This window comes from Panthera leo, chromosome B1 (assembly GCF_018350215.1).
Source record: "Panthera leo isolate Ple1 chromosome B1, P.leo_Ple1_pat1.1, whole genome shotgun sequence".
NCBI classification, from domain to species: Eukaryota; Metazoa; Chordata; class Mammalia; order Carnivora; family Felidae; genus Panthera; species Panthera leo.
This window is the reverse complement of record NC_056682.1, coordinates 124186716-124208487: the sequence shown is the minus strand read 5'-3', so window position 1 is coordinate 124208487 and position 21772 is coordinate 124186716.

The following is a 21772-nucleotide window of genomic DNA, read 5'->3' as shown; positions in this document are numbered from 1 at the left end:
CCTTACTTAAAAGTTTATGACACTTGTCATGTTCCTGTGATAATTTTCACAGTAAAACCTTATTCTATTAGGTTAGTGGTCTTTGTTCCATTTAATATACCAAAAAAACAGTAGTTTTCAAATAGTGTTGCTCATGCACCACCTAAAAGAATTTTTAAAAATGATCTACTCTCACAGGTTTTTGTGTAATCTAAAATTTTACTTTTAAATAATTGCCAGGATAAAATTTCTAGCAATTATGTATTATCTCTATGCTTTAAATACATTTTTGTCAAAGTCTTTGAAGTACATATGTAGCACATTCAACTTACTGAAAATATCTTGCAATTTTCAGTCTTTGTTATACAAAGCAGCCAAATGGGACTATTCTGTCTGAAAATGTGTGTCTTTATTTCAAAATCTGAATTATTGTGTTAGTATGCATTACTGAGGAAACAATCTTTCCTCTTGAATGCTAATTCTAAGATAGATAGACTGTTTATGTATATAAATAGACTGTTGTCCTAAGTTTGGTGTACGTATAAAATTTGGTACACTTTCCAATTTTTTAGAAGCTCTATTTGCTTTTGTTCTCATGAAACTCACCTCAGTGGGAATGTATTCTTAAAACACCCCTTGTTTGGTTCCCTGGAGCTAGTTAGAAAGAACATTCTGCCTATATTGTAGAAAATAGAGGAGAAAGAAGATAAGAGCAAACCTAGAAAAACAGTCAGATGGCTGCTGCAGCACTAATGCAGGTGAAAGGTGTGATGCCCCCAGACTTCAATAAGGCAGTAAAGATGGGGAGAAATGGGCATACTTGAGAGATACATACAAAGAATGGTCAACAGAATATAATGATTGCTTGATGAGTCAGATTTAGCTCCCTGGGTTCTGGCTTGAGTAGCTGAATGGTTTGTGGTACCATTTACCAAATCAGGAAGTAAGTGATGCAACAGAGCCAGTGAGCAGGAAGGAAAGATGGTGAGGTCAGTGTGAAAAATAGTCTTGAAGTCCTCCAGGTGGAGATTTAAGTACTGAGTCCTCCAGAACTGAGCCTCAGATAAATCTCAGAGTAGACAGGTGAATGTTTCCTGTCTTTAAAGTAAGCAGTTTCAGAAATCTATTCATAATCTTTTCTTGACTTGTTTTAAAGATGGTGACACTGGTACTAAATACTTTCTATGATCTCTCCTCTACCTACTATTCTACATATTTTTTGAAAAGTGTTTATTTATTTGTTTTTGAAAGAGGGAGAGATATAGAGAGAGAGCTGAGCAGGGGAGGGGAAGAGAGGGAAGGAGAGAGAGAATCTCAAGCAAGCTACACACTGTCAGCACAGAGCCCAACACGGGGCTTGAACTCATGAACCATGAGATCATGAACTGAGACAAAACCAAGAGTTGGCCACTAAACCAACTGAGCCACCCAGGTGCCCTCTACTATTCCACATATAGAATATCCACATAGAATATTAAACATGGAAAGTAAGGAGTGCCTGGGTGGCTCAGTCTGTTGGGTGTTTGACTTCGGCTCAGGTCATGATCTCACGGTTTGTGGGTTGGAGCCCCACCTCCGTCTCTGTGCTGACAGCTCGGAGCCTGGAGCCTGTTTCGGATTCTGTCTCCCTCTCTCTATGCTCTTCCACTTCTCATGCTCTGTCTCTCTCTCAAAAATAAATAAACATTAAAAAAAATTTAAAAAACATGAAAGTAAAATTCATTCATTTAGTCTCTCATTCTTCTTTAATACACTTTTTGGTAAAAATATAGAGAGAAAATTACACAACCATGTAGATATAATTCAATGAATGTTTACACCAACCACAGCAAAAAATAGAATACTACAAATATTGGGAAAGCCCTGTCATGTCCTCTCCCAATATTTCCTTCTGTTCAACAAAAGTAAACACACTATTCTATACTGTCTGCTAACTTTATACATTTGCCTGGTTTTTGTTGTTGTTGTTGTTTTGTTGTTGTTGTTGTTTTAAACTTGACATTGTGGGGACTCATTTGGAACCTCAGATATTGTATGATTATCATTTTAAGCTGAAGACATTTCAGATCTAACAGATGCAGAAAGAAGCCATCTTGGTGTTTCCCTCATCAGAGTAAAAGCAGCAACTTCTGAGAAATGACACTAACATAGATCCCTTCTCTTGAAAAGTTACACAGCCATGAAGATCAAAAGATACTTGTACCTGTATAAACAAACACTATCACAAACTTTCTTATCTCCCATTTGTTCTCCTAAAATCCATGTGTCTTTCCTAAAGAAACTTATTCCTTCTTCCCATTGAAGACTATTCTGCCCTTTCCCTTTTCCCTAGTAAGTTAGGTATATAAACTCTAACTTCAACCATTTATCTAACTAGCTACATGTTTTATTATCTGTCTACATATGAATAATCCTTCCTTCTGTTGATCTGCCTTTTTTCAGTTTAATTCCCAGGCCCTCAGGAACTGAATCTAAGACAGTAGAAAAAAACTTTCCTCCTCAATTATACAAATGACGTTAAATGTTATGTTATTTTTTATGTATGGAATTTTTGCTAAAAATTGTATTTGTATGATTATTTTCATTGTTGAATAACATTTGTTTGCATTAAATTACAACAATTTATCTATTTTGCTATTAAAAGAATTTGGGGGTGTTTCAGTTGTTCATTAATGTATGAATGTGTGATGCACATTTATTGAGTAGCATCAGACATTTAGCATCACACATTGTGCTAAGTAAAGATGAAATATAGATAAGACAAATTTATGTCTGCAAAGAGTTATACTCCACTAGAAATAATAAAAGATGAACAAATGTAACCACTACAAGTGTACAAGATTATAGGAACATGAGACAGTATATTGAAGCAAGTAACATAATTAATTCTGCCCAAAAATGAGATCAAGGGATAGAGGGGCAAGAGACCTTTGATCTACAAGCATGAGACAGTAGAGGGTACAGAGAACAGCACGTCTAAATAAGATTAGGATAGAAAAAAAATGGCAGGTTTAGAAATAATAATTCTAAGTGCATATTACTTTTTAAAAACATAGTTATATGGTTATGTTGCAAAGAAACGGCAGGGCCAAATAATAAAGGTATATGTATTTTGAAATCGAGTTTTTGTTTTTGAAAGGATACTTGTCACTAACAAAGAAATAATGAGACAAGGGAAAAACAAAGGAAACTAATGCAAGACACTCATCAAAAAATGAAGGTGGAAGCAGATGAGAAGTTTTAAGGTGTGAAGAGGATGGGATTTGGTTCTTGATTGACAGAGTACTCTAAGGTAGCTCATCAATGTTTTAGCAAATAATGTTGATCTCAATATCCAGGCTGAGTATAAAATTTTGCAAAAATATATATATATGAAGTTCATATTTGTGCTTATTGAGGTTGAGCTGGTAGAATTGTCTGCGGTAAACAGTTGTTTATTTAACTGGAAATTTAAATTACCAGTGTTAGTGAATTCTATAGCAGAAATGAAATCAAGCAAAAAGTGAGAAAAAATGGTGCAAAAAAAAAAAATTAAAGGTTGGTCTTGGGAAAGGCAAGAATGTAAGGAACAGAGGAAGAAGAACTATATGTATTCCTTTAATTGTGTATTTTTCAGTCTGTTTTGAGTTTATTTCACCATTATCTATTATGAAATATGTAATTTTATATAACAAGAGCCAAGGACAATAATTACCTCTGTAGTATACTTGCACCACACTATATAATACATATGCCACCTATAAACATTCCGTCCATGATAACTAGTCAAAGTTTTTTTTTTTCTTTTCCCTGACATTAGGTGAAGAGGTGTAATGAAACATGTTTCTCAAGTCCTGTAAAAATAGCAATTATAATTTACTGGGAAATTACCACAAGATGTCTCTTTTTTTTTTTAAACCTTTATTTACTTGCATTCATCATTCCTACTATTGACAACCATTTCTGTGGAATAGATATACTCAGGATTAGAACTGCTGACTCACAGAGAAGACCTACACTTAATATGGCTAAATATTGCCACCCTGCTCTCCAGAAGCCCTTAACCAATCCATAGCCCTGTTGGAAGTATTGAAGAAATGGTGAAATCAGGGGCCCTCTTTAAAAAACAAAGAACAAACACAAATATTAAATCAAATAACAAAATGAATATGTATGTAAAGCAGGAAAGGAAATTACCACAAATTGCAATCTAATAAAAGTTGAGAAATACAAGAATATCATGGCATCTATGAAAAACTATTACTTAACCACTTAACATACTCATAAAATATACTTTCTCTAGATCTTTTAACATATTACTCTTTAATTTCCTTTCCATATGTGTATAAATTTTAAAACATAATTTTCTGTAGATAATGGAAATATCATTTAACCTTTCTTTCTTAAGTAAAATGATAGTTGAAATGTACAAACTATGAAATATTTTAGTACTGATAATGAGTTTTGTTTCTAAAATTCTAATAAATTTGATTTCATGCAATTCTTATCAAAAATTAAAAACATGTATGATATATTTATGATAGTAAACTGAATTATGGAGTATATTTTGCAAGAGAAAACTCTTTTTTCAATGAGAATAAAATTATTTTTTTATTATTTTACACATGGAATGATTGAAATAATTTTCTATAGGCCTGCTTTTATCTCATGCCTTAAACATATTTTTATTTTTCTTTCATTTATTCATTTTTTGATAGAGACAGTGTATGAGTGAGGGAGGGGCAGAGAGAGAGATTGAGAGAGAGAGAGAGAGAGAGAGAGAGAGACAGATTCCGAAGCAAGCTCCAGGCTCTGGACTGACAGCACAGAGCCCAACGTGGGGCTTGAACCCACAGACCCTGAGATCATGACCTGAGCTGGAGTCAGATACTTAACCGACTAAGCCACTCAGGTGCCCCTCATGCCTTAAACATTTGATGCTTCTTCATATCCTCACACTTGCAGTGCTTGATGCTATAGGGCGCACTCACCTTACTATGGTAAAACATCTGGGCCAGCATCTTCATGTAATGCAGGCAGGTGGTAGGATATTCCTGGAGCCATTCCTACCTTGGAATAGATAGCAATAACTTAACTATATGTTAAGTTAATTCTTTGGTTGTACAGTCTTTGATCACCTCTTCATATGACTATAATTTATAAATACCATTTTTATAGAGAATATATTATAAATAAAAAATATTCAACTAACTCCAAAGTAAATGTATCCCCAAATTAACTTCTACTTCCCTAGACATGAAATATGTCTGCAGCCAGTCCAATAGTACTTGACACAAGGCAAGTCAAGTGTGACAGTAAGTGTCCTACTTACTGACTGTAAATTTTAAATTCAGAAATGCTGTAGTGGAAATTAACCATAGCAAATATAAATAAGACCTGAAAATAACTGTGGTAAGACTATTAAATTTGGTTCACAGCCAACCTAAGAAACATTGAACATATGATATCGGTAAGGATCCTATTGCAAATCCTATAATAAGTTCAACAATGAAGATACATTGTTTTTTTGCAGTAATAACTTGTATAATATATGTACATTTTTATGTAGAACAGTATCTTAAAACAAAACAATGTCTTTCTAAATATAGAAGCTTATGAAGAAGATACAGAACTGAAATTTATTATGGTGCTCATTATTTGTTGCATCTAACAAATTGCACTATTTTCCCATTTGAAATAGAAGCTACAGTTGTCATAATATCTGAACATATTGTATGTATTTTAAAAGTCATATAATGTTATTTTAGCACTGATTTTTACTCTCAAAAGTGCCCTGGTTTTGATGATATGCATGATATGAACACATTAGCCGAAGAAAACAAGAGATAAGAAAGCAAAACAAAATACTGGAAAGTGAAATTTGTGGTCTTCATGACGTTCCACTAAAAATTTATGTACCATTATCTTATGGTATTTATTTTTAGTCACTCTCACTTTGCTTCAGATTTCAACGGGTGACTTTGGGGTGAAAGATGCCATTTCTTATAATCTCTAATGCATCCAACTATCCTACACATTGGAACAACAATTTTTAATGGAGGACATTAAATCAGCTTTCCCTTTGGCACTAAGTGTGAACCTCTGCTCCTGTACTAGTCCTTATGAATGCATCAGCCCCTCAGAATGAATGATTGCTCTATTTTTATAGTACATATATATTTCACAACTTACACAGGGAATTTCTGACCTATCTGTTATTTTCTAAATTATAAAATCAGTAATGCAGTTATGAAGATAAACTGGTAATATATCAAAGATCCAAAGAAAATGAGGGTGAACCTATTAAAATTTGAGCTATAGCCAAGTGAAGAAATATAACAAACTCCATTTTCATTATTTCTTAGTTGTTTTATGTATATGTAGAGTGTCTCTGGACTGAAAGCTGTAAGTAAAAGAATATTGGGTAGAATACAGGCAAAATTTACCTTCCAAAAGGAACAAATCTAGACAAGTAAATCTTAGAACTGTTGCAAGGCTAAAGTAATTAGAAAATTTGTGTGAACAATAGTTTTCTGAGTTGAATTTGACATCCAAAGTTACTTAATGGTAGGGAACATAGAAAGACGGTAGAGAAATAACGAAGATAAAACATAGAATGTAGGTGATAAAGAAAAATTGTATATAACAGACTCAGCTAAAATATTTGACCTAGTATTGAAAATCTCTATTGAAATTCAAGTTGACTTCAATGACTCCTCCCTGTGCACAAATCTCTTTTGTGCTGAGAGCCTCTGGCCTCATAGGCAAACCCTTAGCGTACTTATACCTGCTGGGCTTTTTATTGACCATTGCAAACAACAGTCCCCCCATCTCTGAATAATGAGAATGCCAGTTTGATACCATTAGCTAGGGAAAAACAAAACAAAACAAAGCAACTGTTTAAAATATAGCAGCAGCTTGAAGAGTGAGAATGTAATGTAAATAAATTACAAATCCTTCAGTTTTCTTTATGCATGGGCAGTTAGTCCTGGTATAGCTGGAAATTTCTGTGTTAGTAATTTAGGAGAGTATCTTGAGAATGATGTATTTTATTATGGAAGGATTACAGCATTTCTTCTTCAGAGATTAAACAGTGAATTGTAGCTCTGAGTGACAGTACATTCAAATGCGTTAACAGTTTTAAATTTTTTATGTTACTTAGAGGGACCCACTCGTGTGTATGTGTGTGTGCAAAATAAATGCTAAAGTAGACCCTGACCAGAATAAGTTTTAAATAGCTTTTATCATATGAAAATGACAGAAATTTTGAGAGAATAATTTAATTATTTTCGGAGGCAGGTAAGACTGTGAATAGTTTACTGACATATTATGTAGGAGGTTAAATTTCCTTCCTCTGGCATTGTGGGGTCACATAGATATACTTATTCAGTGCCCCACCTGGTATCTAGGGGGAAGGGATGTAACTTTTCAAAATGCATCTAGTAGACAAAGAGTTTCAAATAGAAAAAGGGAGTCAGATTGAAATCAGGGTTCTGTGCAACTGAAATATGGACTCAACTACAACTATTGTAAGATCTTACACTTGGAATTGGTGTTAAGAATTCACCTTGTTTAGTCAATTAAAATTTAACCTCAAGATGAGCTGTTGTCAGTATTGCCAATTTGTTCATCAATGGCATGTTTATATTATTCTCTCCTTAAAAAAACATGAAAAATATAAAGAAATTCATCATTAAAAAGCAAAGCTAGATATTAGCATGTGGTAAAGCAAAAATCCCCAATTCCCTGCATTAGTTGTAATAACTAAACACTGAAAATCCTAAGCAAAATAATATTAATGAGAATGTTATGGAAAACATGAAATGGCAGTTATTGTCCTAGATTTACTTCCCTTCTTAGGCAAATTTGTTGACACTTTCTTGACTTCCTCTGTTCCCATATCCTTTTAATCAATATCTATTTTTCTCTGTTTCCATCACTTGATTAAAACAACTCTTGTCCAAGTTTCCAGTGATAACACATATTATAAAATCTAAAGAACACATTTTTATCCTTATCCTGTTGACCACTTTCTCCATCTTTACACATGCTCTTACCCTGGCTTCTATGGTGAGGACTATCCTAGTCTTCTGCCTCTGCCTGTGATAAATGTTTGAATTACTTAGAGATCAATCAGGGGTTTTATTCTACAACTCTGCTCTGTCCCTGTAGTATTCCTAAATATTTCAACAGCATTAAAAAGCATCTATATGCTTATATTTCCCAAATTTACATTTTAAACCAAAATTATGTCAGCAGTAAACTCATATATTCAAGTATTTTCTTGTTATACCCTGTTGAAGTTTCACTTGGGAATCTCAAATATGCCTTAGTAGAACTCTAACTCTGTTTTCCACTCTGTTTTTTTCCTCTGAAACTTCTGCCTCCCCTAGACTTCTCCAAATCAGCAAATAGCACCATAATTAACAACACTTATGAAGCCATAAACCTGAAATTCATCCTTATTTCTCTATCCTTTACCTGCCCCCCATATCTAACCAAACAGTGTGGAATATAGCCCCCAAATATACGGATCTTAAATCCATCCATTTATCTCTAGCTTGCCATCATGGTAAGCAGGTGATCATTACTTCTTATTAGCCAGCAAAACAACTTTCTAACCAATCCCAGCATTTCTATTTTGACTTTCCTTAACTAATTGTGCACATAGAAGCCAGTGCAATGTTTTTACCTTGAATTAGACCTTGCTTAAATCCTTCTAAATGCATCTCCTTGGAGTAGAATGCAACAACGATATCTTGGCATGTCCTATATCATCCTTTCTGATTTGATGCTACGAATCTCTCCTTCATACCTCTCTGCCTTTCACTGCTTTTCTAAAATGCCAAGTTCTCTCTCAGTTCAGGGTCTGTGCACATGTCAGTTCTTTTTCGTTTCATTTGCCATGCTTTTTTTCCCTTCTCTTAACATGTTTGCCAATTAATTAATTTTGTTAGTTTGTTAAAACTGAATGGAAATGGGCATTTTTCTGAGGTTTACTGACTATTAAAATGAGCTTGAAACTGCCACCCCATTTTATTTTAAGTGATGTTGGGCAGCTATCTCAAGACCAAAAACAAATCTATCTAGGCTCTAGGTTGAGAATTATTATGAACATCATAACCTTGAAAGATGGAGATGAATATAATAAACAAAAAGACATCAGTGATTCGGTGTTTCTACTCTGTATAAAGATAAATGTACAAAGAAAAAACCACAGAAGTCATAGTTAACTTTTTGAAAAGGTTGCTGTCTGGCAGAGTTATAGAAAACTGCTTACCATTGATCTATTTTCTTAGGAGAGAAAGAAGAAAAAGAAGGCAGCAAAATTGGCTTTCATAAAGCCTTATATTCATTTGTTCTCTTCCTTATCTCCCCTCTATCCTTCTCTCTGTCCATCTCTTAAATTGAGGACAAAATATACTCGTTAGCAATTTAAAGTGTTCACTAAGTTTCAAAGAAAAAAAGAGTTATTTTTAAGTTATAATTAGCAAAAGTGACTGCCTACCAGTGACAACGGTGACCTCTTTGACCACAGAATGATTCACACCCATTGTACCTACACGTTGTTCCAACTGAGCTGTTCTGTGGAAGGAGCTCCTTTCGTGTGTGGTGAGTCACATTTCAACTATATTTCATGATTTCGGTCAAGTCTTACCTTTCCAGCAACATTCTTACAGACCATTCCAGTCTCTGTGTGGACTGCTTTTGAATTATGCTGCTCTGTCTACCAATATGGCCATCTGATCACCTCTCGCCTTATCAGTTAGTAAAGTAACTTATGAGTAGATTCGTCTTCTCCAGTGGCATTCTAAATTCATAGAGGGCAGTAGTAAAGTGTTTTTTTTTTTGTTTATTTAATATCTCTTCTAATGTTACCTAGTCCTAAGGATTTGTTTTATAATAAAAATATGATTAATGCAGCACATGATTATTGAGCTCTGCCTAGAGAACATAATGTACCATTGTACACTGGGAATCCTGTATTCATATATATTAAGAACTTAATATATGTCAACTTGTTCTTTGTGTTTTACATTTAAAAAACTAATTTTCACTGTAAAACTATGACATAGACAACATTCTTACCACACACCCCAATTTACAGATTAAGGAGCTGACACAAAGTCACACTAAATAAGTGTCTCAAGGTTATAGAGCTTGTAAATAAATGGGGCCAAGATTTGAATCCAGGGAGTCTCACTCCAGGTATGTTATTAACTCCTTCACTCATTACACTTACAATCTTGTGATGAACACAACTGAATGAGTAGTTACAAAGCAGCATGAATACTTTAACAGAGTAGAGACAGTACACTAAAGGAGTACAAAGGAAAACATTTATGTAGATCTATGGGCCCAAAGTCTATGCACTCTGTATATAGAAGTGTGTGTGTGTGTGTGTGTGTGTGTGTGTGTGTGTGTGTGTGTGTGTATGTGTGTAGTATGAGACAGAAGTTGAATTTACACACACACACACATATTATGTAATTTATATACATATAAATTACATAAACACATACACACACACAGCATTAGTTCTTGCAGGTAGTTTTGATCTTCAATTTGTTTCTAGCTTTTGCACAATAACAGTTCTGCATTTAGGCTATTTAAAAATGCCTTAACAAGTGGCGCCTGGATGGCTCAGTCAGTTTAGCATCTGACTTCAGCTCAGGTCATGATATCAAGGTTCATGAGTTCAAGCCCTGCATCAGGCTCTGTGCAGACAGGTCAGAGCCTGGAGCCTGCTTCAGCTTCTGTGTCTGTCTCTCTCTCTCAAAAATAAATAAACATTAAAAAAGGCTTAATAATAAAAAGAATCACTGCCTTGTCACCAGTAAAATCTTACTGCCTACATTTTCCAATGGAATTCCTGGGAAAAACATTAAATTTGGATTATTTTATAAAGCAAAACATGTTTTCTTAAATTATAACAAGATACAATTTCTTCTAAAATGGAGATCACAATTTTCTTACAAAATCATATGAAAATATATTGCTTACATGCAAATATTTGTCTTCTGAATTAATAACCCTATCTATAGTATTTACCAGAAATACCACAAAGTTGTGCAAATCATATTAATCTTTTAGTGTCTTCCCAAAGTGGCACTCTGGATATGTAACAATTACACTTGATCTTTCACGTTTAAAAGTTCCTACAGTGCTTCCAAGATTTTGGCATACATGTCATCTGTGAGAAGATCCAAAATTTCACACTCAACTTCTCTCAGCATTCTTTGAACCCAACAAATAAATTACCAAGAGGTTATTTTCATTATCCATTCACTGTTTGTGTATTTAAACACAGACAATATAAATGTAATTCTACCATCAGGGAATCCAGATTCTAGTGGAGAAGAAATTCTTTGGTTTTGCTAATCCTTTTCAGGTTAAAAATCAGTACAAAGTCTGAACCTCAATGTCTTCCCAAATGCACCAGGGAAGAAAAGCCTGATGTGTACAGAGGGACACTGATTGAAGGATGAGCCATAGATAGACTATAAAAACAATGCTCTGAGCATGGCTGCTGCATTGCACAACTCCAGAAGGCACAGTCACATTGTCTCCTAGAGAAATAATGCTCCCTGAGTTGTGCAGTTCACAGCATGCTTAACCACCCCTGGAAGCCCTGACTAAAATTTCACTTTATGCTCCAAATAACAATCCCAAAGAGTTCATTTGGAAACATGAAATCATCAAACAAACAAAAGCTATTCCTCTTAGCTTCAGAAGCAGACTTTTCAAGATAATAGAGAAAGCATATCATTATGAAATTCAACATTTACATTACAGACCATTAATGATTACTTTAAGAGACTGTTTTTAAGTAACCATGCCTACTGGGGAACATGGAGCCAAACTTCTGTGAATGATTTCATCTTGCTCTCCAATAAAGCTTTTAATTATGGATACTTTTTAAAGTGCACTACATTAATTAGCCATTTGCTCAGCAGGCTGCTTCCCAGGGCTCCTTCCAGTTCCTCTGACTCTGTGGCAGGACCTGGCAGTCGCTACAGCAAGAGTAAAAGTTCAGATGTTTGAAAACAGAATTCAATGATCTTTTGCCAACATGAAGAAGATAGATATGAGCATAAGGAAAAGAATGCATTGCTCTGCAAAACACTGCTTCATTTCTCAAACACAGAGGGAGGGCAGAGAGGAATAAATTGCATTGGGCAGCTTCTCAGGCTTAAAATAGAGGTTTACAAGGCCGTTCTATTTTTTTTTTTTTTTTTTTTTTTGGTACCATACATCATTACTTTAATATTATTTGGATAGGAAACTGATTTAACTCAATTACCCTTAACTGAATTCAGGACATTTTAGTCACGCAAACAGGAAAGGAAGAGTAGAGTAGCATGAGAGTTATTAGGATTGAGGCAGAGAAGAAATGTTCCACCCACCCAGCTGCCCACTAGTACCATTACTTTTCCCATCCATAATTACATTCTATCTACAATTTTATTCTCTTCCCAGAGACACATAATCTGACTTCAGAAGTCATCTTCTAAAGCGATGACATATTGAGAAAGCCTCACAACTTCAAGTGCCCTGTTAAAAATGCTGGACCTTTCTTCCCAAAACTGTTTCCTCTTGAGTGATTTCAATCCCCAATTTAGGAGCTTGAAAGTCTTGGTTTGGAAATATATTCAGTGGTGCCCTTCTTACATTGCAAAACCATGAATTTAGTATAGGAAATCTGGCTTAAAAACAAAACAAAACAAAACAAAACAAAACAAAACGTGGAAAACCCTGGAACCCTGGAAGGCAGGGCTATTGCAAGGACCAAATTTGACGTCAATTGGCTGTACTTGGTAAAGGGAAGTTCAGCATCTGCCTTGTGCAGTTTCTGGAAGCCATCCCCACTAATGTCAACTTCTCTCTTTTGTATCCACCATACGCTCCTACACAAAACAGGGTAATATTTATAACAAGGGCATGATCCAGCCACTTTATCCAATATATAAGACCTACATTTCCTGGATTTGTACTGTATAGTTATCCTAGGTTATTCACTTATTTATAACATTGGCTAATTGGGCCTTGAGCCTTGAATATGAGAAGCACTGGTTCAGATATGACCTATAGAATTCTGTGGGGATGAATGGGCATAGGTCAGAAGGGATGTCTTGGTAGAAGTTTAGGGTTTAAATTACACACACACACACACACACACACACACACACACATATATGAACTATTAAAGGAGGTGAGAGAAAAAAATATATATCAAATACATTCCCTCTTGCCAAATCATTTCAATTTGTGCCATATGTTAACAATGATGATGGCTTTTCTGGAAAAAGCTTGCTCTGTTTGAGATCGTCTCAATATTTTAAGGGTATATTTCTGAAGCTGACCTTGTGTAAATGACCTTGCTCAGAGATAGAGAGAAGGCAAATGGACTGTGGTTCCATGGATGCCCCCTCCAACGTAGCTCTGGTGCTCCAATGTCCCTAGCGAGGGAAGAATTGAGCTGAACCCACTGGATGCACTTTCCCTGGTGTAGCACCCAAACTCTTGGACATGGACTAATATTTCTATTCAACAATTCCACACTGCTTCACCGTAACCTGTTCTTTTATCCACCCAATCTCTGCACTAGCCCTGAGCATAGGTAATAATAGGAAAATTCCTCGAATGTGAAAAATGGCACATAGTTTATAAAAGGCTTATTACATAAGATCATTTGCCTTTATCCTCCAACAAATATGTTAAGGAAGAATTATTAACTCCATTTTTTAAATGAGGAAACTGAGACTCGAAAAGGTTGAAGGTTTGCTCAGGTTCATACAACAAATACATCCAGAATGGACGCTCAAATGGAAGCATTACATTTCTAAATTCACTGTTCATTTAACTCACTGCATACCTCTATACTTAAATGAAACTTGAATGGATTCCACATTATTCTAAAGAATTCTTAAAATTTCCTAGTGACCCAAAAGAAAAGAGAGAATAGATATGCCAAAAAGTTAGCATATGACTTCCATATTTCTATGGAGAGCTCTCTTCTCATTTGATAGGAACACTGAGACACTGGAGAAGAGTCATAATTCCCTGGAATCAAAGACTAAAATTAGACTAATTTGTTTTTACTGCACCAAAATATATATTATTAACAAAGGGGTGCTGAGCTGTGGTTGTATGTACGGTGATGACACACAATCACACAAATATTGTGACACACAAAACCAACTCACTGTTGTCAGAGTATGCGGGGAAGTGAGGGTGAAGCTTACTGATAATGTGGTTTGGTTTCTCAGAAATAGATTTCTCTATTTTCTGAGTTTCTTAATGTTTTTGACTCTATGCGTTATTTTTAAAATTATCTAACTACAGTTTTAACATGTCTATTAATTACTATTTTGCCTTAAAATAGATTAGAAAGATGTTAGTAGATATCTTGAGTTCTTACATGATCATCATATGCAAAAGATTGTCCTTTATAATGTTTCTTCTTTGCATAAAAAGATATTTGTCTCATTACTCATTTTACTCTACTCTCATTTTATTTTTTAAAAGTTTATTTGAGAGAGAGAGAGAGAGGGAGAGAGAGAGATAGAGACAGTGCTAGCATGAGCAGGGGGAGGGGCAAAGAGAGAGAGAGAAAGAAAGAGAGAATCCCAAGCAGGTTCCACGCTGACAGTGTGGGGCTCAAAATCATGAATACTGAGATCATGACCTGAGCCGAAAACCAAGAGTCAGACACTTAAACAGCTGAGCCACCCAGATGCCCTTACCTTACTCTCATTTTAGATTCCAATGCGTTGGAAGTGGATTTTAATAAATTTAAGTTAGCATCCCCTGTGTTCTCTCCCATGTCTTGTTTTATCTCTTCTCTAATTTCTTTTTGGATGTTGTTTTATAACCATCTTCCCTTTTTCCAAAAACTCTCCCTAAGTTTGCAAAAACATACAATCTTAAAAATACAAAACACACAAAAGAGAAATTTAACCCAGGGGCACCTGGGTGGCTGAGTGGGTTAAGTGTCTGACATTGGCTCAGGTCATGATCTCACGGTTCATGAGTTTGATCCCCACAATGGGCTCTCTGATGTCACCACAGAACCCACTTCAGAAACTCTGTCCCCTTCTCTCTGCCTCTCCCTTGCTGGTTCTCTCTCTCTCCCTCTCTCCCTGTCAAAATAAATAATAAACTTTAAAATAAATACATAAATAAATAAATAAATAAATAAATAAATAAATAAATAAAATTTTAAAAAAGAGAAATTTAACCTAAATGTCATTTTCTTCACTGCTTTATCTCTCAAATTATCACTCTTAACTCTTTCCCTCTCCTTTTATTAGCAAATATATTGAGGGGCGCCTGGGTGGCTCAGTTGGTTGAGTGTCTAACTTCGGCTTAGGTCATGATCTCACAGTTTGTGAGTTCGAGCCCCACGTTGGGCTCTGTGCTGACAGCTGAGAGCCCAGAGCCTGCTTCAGATTCTGTGTCTCCCTCTCTCACTGCCCCTCACCTGTTTGCTCTCTCGCTCTTACTCTCTATCTTTCAAAAATAAATAAAACATTGGAAAAATATATTGAAAATGTGGTTTCCATTTTTTCCTCAGTGTTTTGCCTCCCATCACAACTGTGGGTGACACTGATGCCTATAGAATCTGATGTTCATGGATAACCTTTTAATTAGTGCTGGTTTCTCTTCTTTCTATAGGCTTTCTTTGTGATCTCACCAACTATTCACTAGGACAGTAGCTCCTCAATCTATATCATCAGTGCTCACTTCTCTTCTGCCCATTTCTTTCTTTTTTTTAATTTAATTTTATTTTTTTAAATTTATGTCCAAATTAGTTAGCATATAGTGAAACAATGATTTCATGAGTAGATTCCTTAATGCCCCTTACCCATTTAGCCCATTCCCCCTCCCACAACCCCTCCAACAACCCTCAGTTTGTTCTCCATATTTATGAGTCTCTTCAGTTTTGTCCCCCTCCCTGTTTTTATATTAATTTTGTTTCCCTTCTCTTATGTTCATCTGTTTTGTCTCTTAAAGTACTCATATGAGTGAAGTCATATGATTTTTGTCTTTCTCTGACTAATTTCACTTAGCATAATACCCTCCAGTTCCATCCACATAGTTGCAAATGGCAAGATTTCATTCTTTTTGATTGCCAGGTAATACTCCATTGTATATATATACCACATTTTCTTTATCCATTCATCTATTGATGGAAATTTGGGGTCTTTCCATACTTTAGCTATTGTTGATAGAGCTGCTATAAACATGGGGGTGCATGTGTCCCTTTGAACAGTACACCTGTATCCCTTGGATACATACAAAATAGTGCAATTGCTGAGTCATAGGATAGTTCTATTTTTAATTTTTTGAAGAACCTCCATACTATTTTCCAGAGTGGCTGTACCAGTTTGCATTCCCACCAGCAGTGCAAAAGAGATCCTCTCTCTCCACATCCTCACCAACATCTGTTGTTGCCTGAGTTGTTAATGTTAGCCATTCTGACAGGTGTGAGGTGGTATCTCATTGTGGTTTTGATTTGTATTTCCCTGATGATGAGTGATGTGGAGCGTTTTTCATGTGTTGGTTGGCCATCTGGATGTCTGCTTTGGAGAAGTGTCTATTCATGTCCTTTGCCCATTTCTTCACTGGATTATTTGTTTTTTCGGTGTTTAGTTTGATAAGTTCTTTATAGAGTTTGGATACTAACCCTTTATCTGATATGTCATTGGCAAATATCTTCTCCCATTCTGTCAGTTGCCTTTTAGTTTTGGTGATTGTTTTCTTCGCTGTGCAGAAGCTTTTTATTTTGATGAGGTCCCGGTAGTTCATTTTTGCTTTTGTTTCCCTTGTGTCCGGAACGTGTTGAGTAAGAAGTTGCTGCGGCCAAGATCAAAGAGGTTTTTGCCTGCTTTCTCCTTGAGGATTCTGATGGTTTCCTGTCTTACATTAAGGTCTTTCATCCATTTTGAGTTTATTTTTGTGTATGGTGTAAGAAAGTGGTCCAGGTTCATTCTTCTGCATGTTGCTGTCCAGTTTTCCCAGCAGCACTTGCTGAAGAGAGTATTTTTATTCCTTTGGGTATTCTTCCCTGCTTTGTCAAAGGTTAGTTGGCCATACGTTTGTGGGTCCATTTCTGGGTTCTCTATTCTGTTCCATTGATCTGAGTGTTTTGGTTTTTTTGTGCCAGTACCATACTGTCTTGATTACAGCTTTGTAGTATAGCTTGAAGTCTGGGATTGTGATGCCTCCTGCTTTGGTTTTCTTTTTCAAGATTGCTTTGGCTATTTGGTGTCTTTTCTGGTTCCATGCATATTTTAGGATTATTTGTTCTAGCTCTGTGAAAAATGCTGGTGTTATTTTGATAGGGATTGCATCAAAAATGTAGATTGCTTTGGGTAGTATTGACATTTAAACAATATTTGTTTTTCTTATCCAGGAGCATGGAATCTTTTTCCATTTTTGTGTGTCTTCTTCAACTTCTTTCATAAGCTTTCTATAGTTTTCAGTGTATAGATTTTTCACTTCTTTGGTTAGATTTATTCCTAGGTATTTTATGTTTTTTGTGTGTGTGCAACTGTAAATGGGATTGATTCTTTGATTTCTCTTTCTGTTGCTTCATTGTTGGTGTATAGGAATGCAACTGATTTCTGTCCATTGATTTTATATCCTGTGACTTTGCTGAATTCATGAATCAGTTCTAGCAGTTTTTGGGTGGAATCTTTTGGGTTTTCCATATAGAGTATCATGTCATCTGCGAAGAGTGAAAGTTTGACCTCTTCCTGGATGATGTGGATGCCTTTCATTTCTTTGTGTTGTCTGATTGCAGAGGCTAAGACTTCCAATACTATGTTGAATAACAGTGGCGAGAGTGGATATCCCTGTCTTGTTCCTGATCTTAGGGGGAAAGCTCTCAGTTTTTCCCCATTGCAGATGATATTAGCGTTGGGTTGTTCATATATGGCTTTTATGATCTCGAGGTATTCTCCTTCTATTCCTACTTTCTTGAGGGTTTTTATAAAAAACAGATGTTGTTGGGGTGCCTGGGTGGCTCAGTCGGTTAAGCGTCCGACTTCAGCTCAGGTCACGATCTCACGGTCCGTGAGTTCGAGCCCCGCATCGGGCTCTGGGCTGATGGCTCAGAGCCTGGAGCCTGCTTCCGATTCTGTGTCTCCCTCTCTCTCTGCCCTTCCCCTATTCATGCTCTGTCTCTCTCTGTCTCAAAAATAAATAAACATTAAAAAAAACAAAAAACAAAAACGGATGTTGTATTTCGTCAAATGCTTTCTCTGCATCTATTGAGAGGATCATATGGTTCCTGTCCTTTCTTTTATTGATGTGATGAATCACGTTAATTGTTTTGCAGATATTGAACGAGCCCTGCATCCCAGGTATAAATCCCACTCGGTCATGGTGCATAATTCTTTTTAATATATTGTTGGGCCCAGTTGGCTAATATCTTGTTGAGGGTTTTTGCATCCATGTTCATCAGGGAAATTGGTCTATAGTTTTCCTTTTCAGTGGGGTCTTTGTCTGGTTTTGGAATCAAGGTAATGCTGGCTTCACAGAAAGAGTTTCGAAATTTTCCTTCCATTTCTATTTTTTGGAATAGTTTCAAGAGAATAGGTGTTAACTCTTCCTTAAATGTTTGGAAGAATTCCCCTGGAAAGCCATCTGGCCCTAGACTCTTGTTTTTTTGCCAGATTTTTGATTACTAATTTGGTTTCCTTACTGGTTACGGGTCTGTTCAAATTTTCTATTTCTTCCTGTTTCAGTTTTGGTAGTGTATATGTTTCTAGGAATTTGTCCATTTCTTCCAGATTACCCATTTTATTGGCATATAATTGCTCATAATATTCTCTTATTATTTTTTTATTTCTGTTGTGTTGGTTGTGATCTCTCATCTTTCATTCTTGATTTTATTTATTTGGGTCCTTTCTTTTTTTCTTCTTGATCAAACTGGCTAGTGTTTTATCAATTTTTTTAATTCTTTCAAAGAACCAGATTCTGGTTTCATTGATCTGTTCTACTGTTTTGTTGTTGTTGTTGTTGTTGTTGTTGTTGTTTGGTTTCGATAGCATTAATTTCTGCTCTAATCTTTATTATTTCCTGTCTTCTGCTGGTTTTAGGTTTTATTTGTTGTTCTTTTTCCAGATCCTTAAGGTGTAAGGTTAGGTTGTATATCTGAGATCTTTCTTCCTTCTTTAGGAAGGCCTGGATTACTATACACTCTCGTCTTATGACCGCCTTTGCTGCGTCCCAGAGGTTTTGGGTTGTGGTGTTATTATTTTTATTGACTTCCATATACTTTTTATTTTCCTCTTTACTGCTTGGTTAGCCCATTCATTCTTTAGTAGGATGTTCTTCAGTCTCCAAGTATTTGTCACCTTTCCAAATTTTTTCTTGTGCTTGATTTCGAGTTTCATAGCGTTGTGGTCTGAAAATATGCATGCTGTGATCTCGATCTTTTTGTACTTACTTAGGGCTGATTTGTGTCCCAGTATATGATCTATTCTGGAGAAGGTTCCATGTATACTGGAAAATAATGTATATTCTGCTGCTTTAGGATGAAATGTTCTGAATATATCTGTTAAGTCCATCTGGTCCAGTGTGTCATTCAAATCCATTCTTTCCTTGCTGATTTTTTGATTAGATGATGTGTCCATTGCTGTGAGTGGGATGTTGAAGTTTCCTACTATTATGGTATTACTGTCAATGAGTGTCTTTATGTTTGTGAATAATTGATTTATATATTTGGGTGCGTCCACATTTGGCACATAAATGTTTACAATTGTTAGGTCTTCTTGGTCTATAGACCCCTTTGTTATGATATAATGCCCTTCTGCATCTCTTGATACAGTCTTTATTTTAAGGTCGAGATTGTCTGATATAAGTATGGCTACTCTGGCTTTCTTTCGTTGACCATAGCATGATAGATGGTCCTCCATCCCCTTATTTTCTTTTTTTTAAATTTTTTTAATTTTTTAATTTTTTATTATATGAAATTTATTGTCAAATTAGTTTCCATACAACACCCAGTGCTCATCCCAAAAGATGCCCTCTTCAATGCCCATCACCTACCTTCACCTCCCTCCCACCCCCCATCAACCCTCAGTTTGTTCTCAGTTTTTAAGAGTCTCTTATGCTTTGGCTCTCTCTCCCACTCTAACCTCTTTTTTTTTTCTTTTTTTTCCTTCCCCTCCCCCATGGGTTTCTGTTAAGTTTCTCAGGATCCACATAAGAGTGAAAACATATGGTATCTGTCTTTCTCTGTATGGCTTATTTCACTTAGCATAACACTCTCCAGTTCCATCCAAGTTGCTACAAAGGGCCATATTTCATTCTTTCTCATTGCCACGTAGTACTCCATTGTGTATATAAACCACAATTTCTTTATCCATTCATCAGTTGATGGACATTTAGGCTTTTCATCCCCTTATTTTCAATCTGAAGATGTCTTTTAGGTCTAAAGTGGGTCTCTTGTAAACAGCATATAGATGGATCTTGTTTTCTTATCCATTCTGTTACCCTATGTCTTTTGTTTGGTGCATTGAGTCCATTGACGTTTAGAGTGAATAGTGAAAGATATGAATTTATTGCCATTATGATGTTTGTAGAGTTAGGGTTTCTGGTGATGTTCTCTGGTCCTTTCTAATATTTTGCTGCTTTTGGTACATATATATATATATTTTTTCTTTCATCTTTTTTCCCCTCAGAAAGTCCCCCTTAAAATTTCTTGCAGGGCTGATTTAGTGGTCACAAGCTCCTTTAATTTTTGTTTGTCTGGGAAGCTTTTTATCTCTCCTTGTATTTTGAATGACAGCCTTTCTAGATAAAGAATTCTTGGCTGCATATTTTTCTGATTCAGCACACTGAACATATCCTGCCACTCCCTTCTGGCCTGCCAAGTTTCTGTGGATAGGTCTGCTACAAACCTGATCTGTCTTCCCTTGTAGGTTAGGAACTTTTTTTCCTTTGCTGCTTTCATGATTCTTTCCTTGCCTGAGTATTTTGTGAATTGGACTATGATATGCCTTTTGATGGTCGGTTTTTGTTGAATCTAATGGGGGTCCTCTGTGCTTCCTGGATTTTGATGTCTGTGTCTTTCCCCAGGTTAGGAAAGTTTTTGGCTATGATTTGCTCGCATAACCCTTCTACACTTATTTCTCTCTCTTCCTCTTCTGGGACCCCTATGATTCTGATGCTGTTCCTTTTTAATGAGTCACTAATTTCTCTAATTCTTAAATCGTGCTCTTTTGCGTTAATCTCCCTCTTTTTTTCTGCTTCGTTATTCTCTGTAAGTTTGTCCTCTATATCGCTGATTCTCTGTTCTGCCTCGTCCATCCTTGTCGCCGCTGCATCCATCCATGATTGCAGCTCAGTTATAGCATTTATAATTTCATTCTGGCTATTTTTACTTCTTTTATCTCTGCATAAAGGGATTTTAATCTATTTTTAACTCCAGCTAATATTCTTATTATTGTGATTCTAAATTCTGGTTCAGACATCTTGCTTGTATCTGTATTGGTTTAATCCCTGGCTGTTGTTTCTTTGTGCTCTTTCTTTTGGGGTGAATTCCTTCCTTTTGTCATTTTGAATGGAGAAAAGGAATTAATGAGGTAGAAAAATTGAAATAAAAACAAATTAAAATTTAAAAATATTGAAATTAAAAATTAAACACACACACACACAAATAGAATACATCTATATGTTTTGATCTGGGTGTTGAAAGTGGTATGACAGGGGCGCCTGGGTGGCGCAGTCGGTTAAGCGTCCGACTTCAGCCAGGTCACGATCTCGCGGCCCGTGAGTTCGAGCCCCGCGTCAGGCTCTG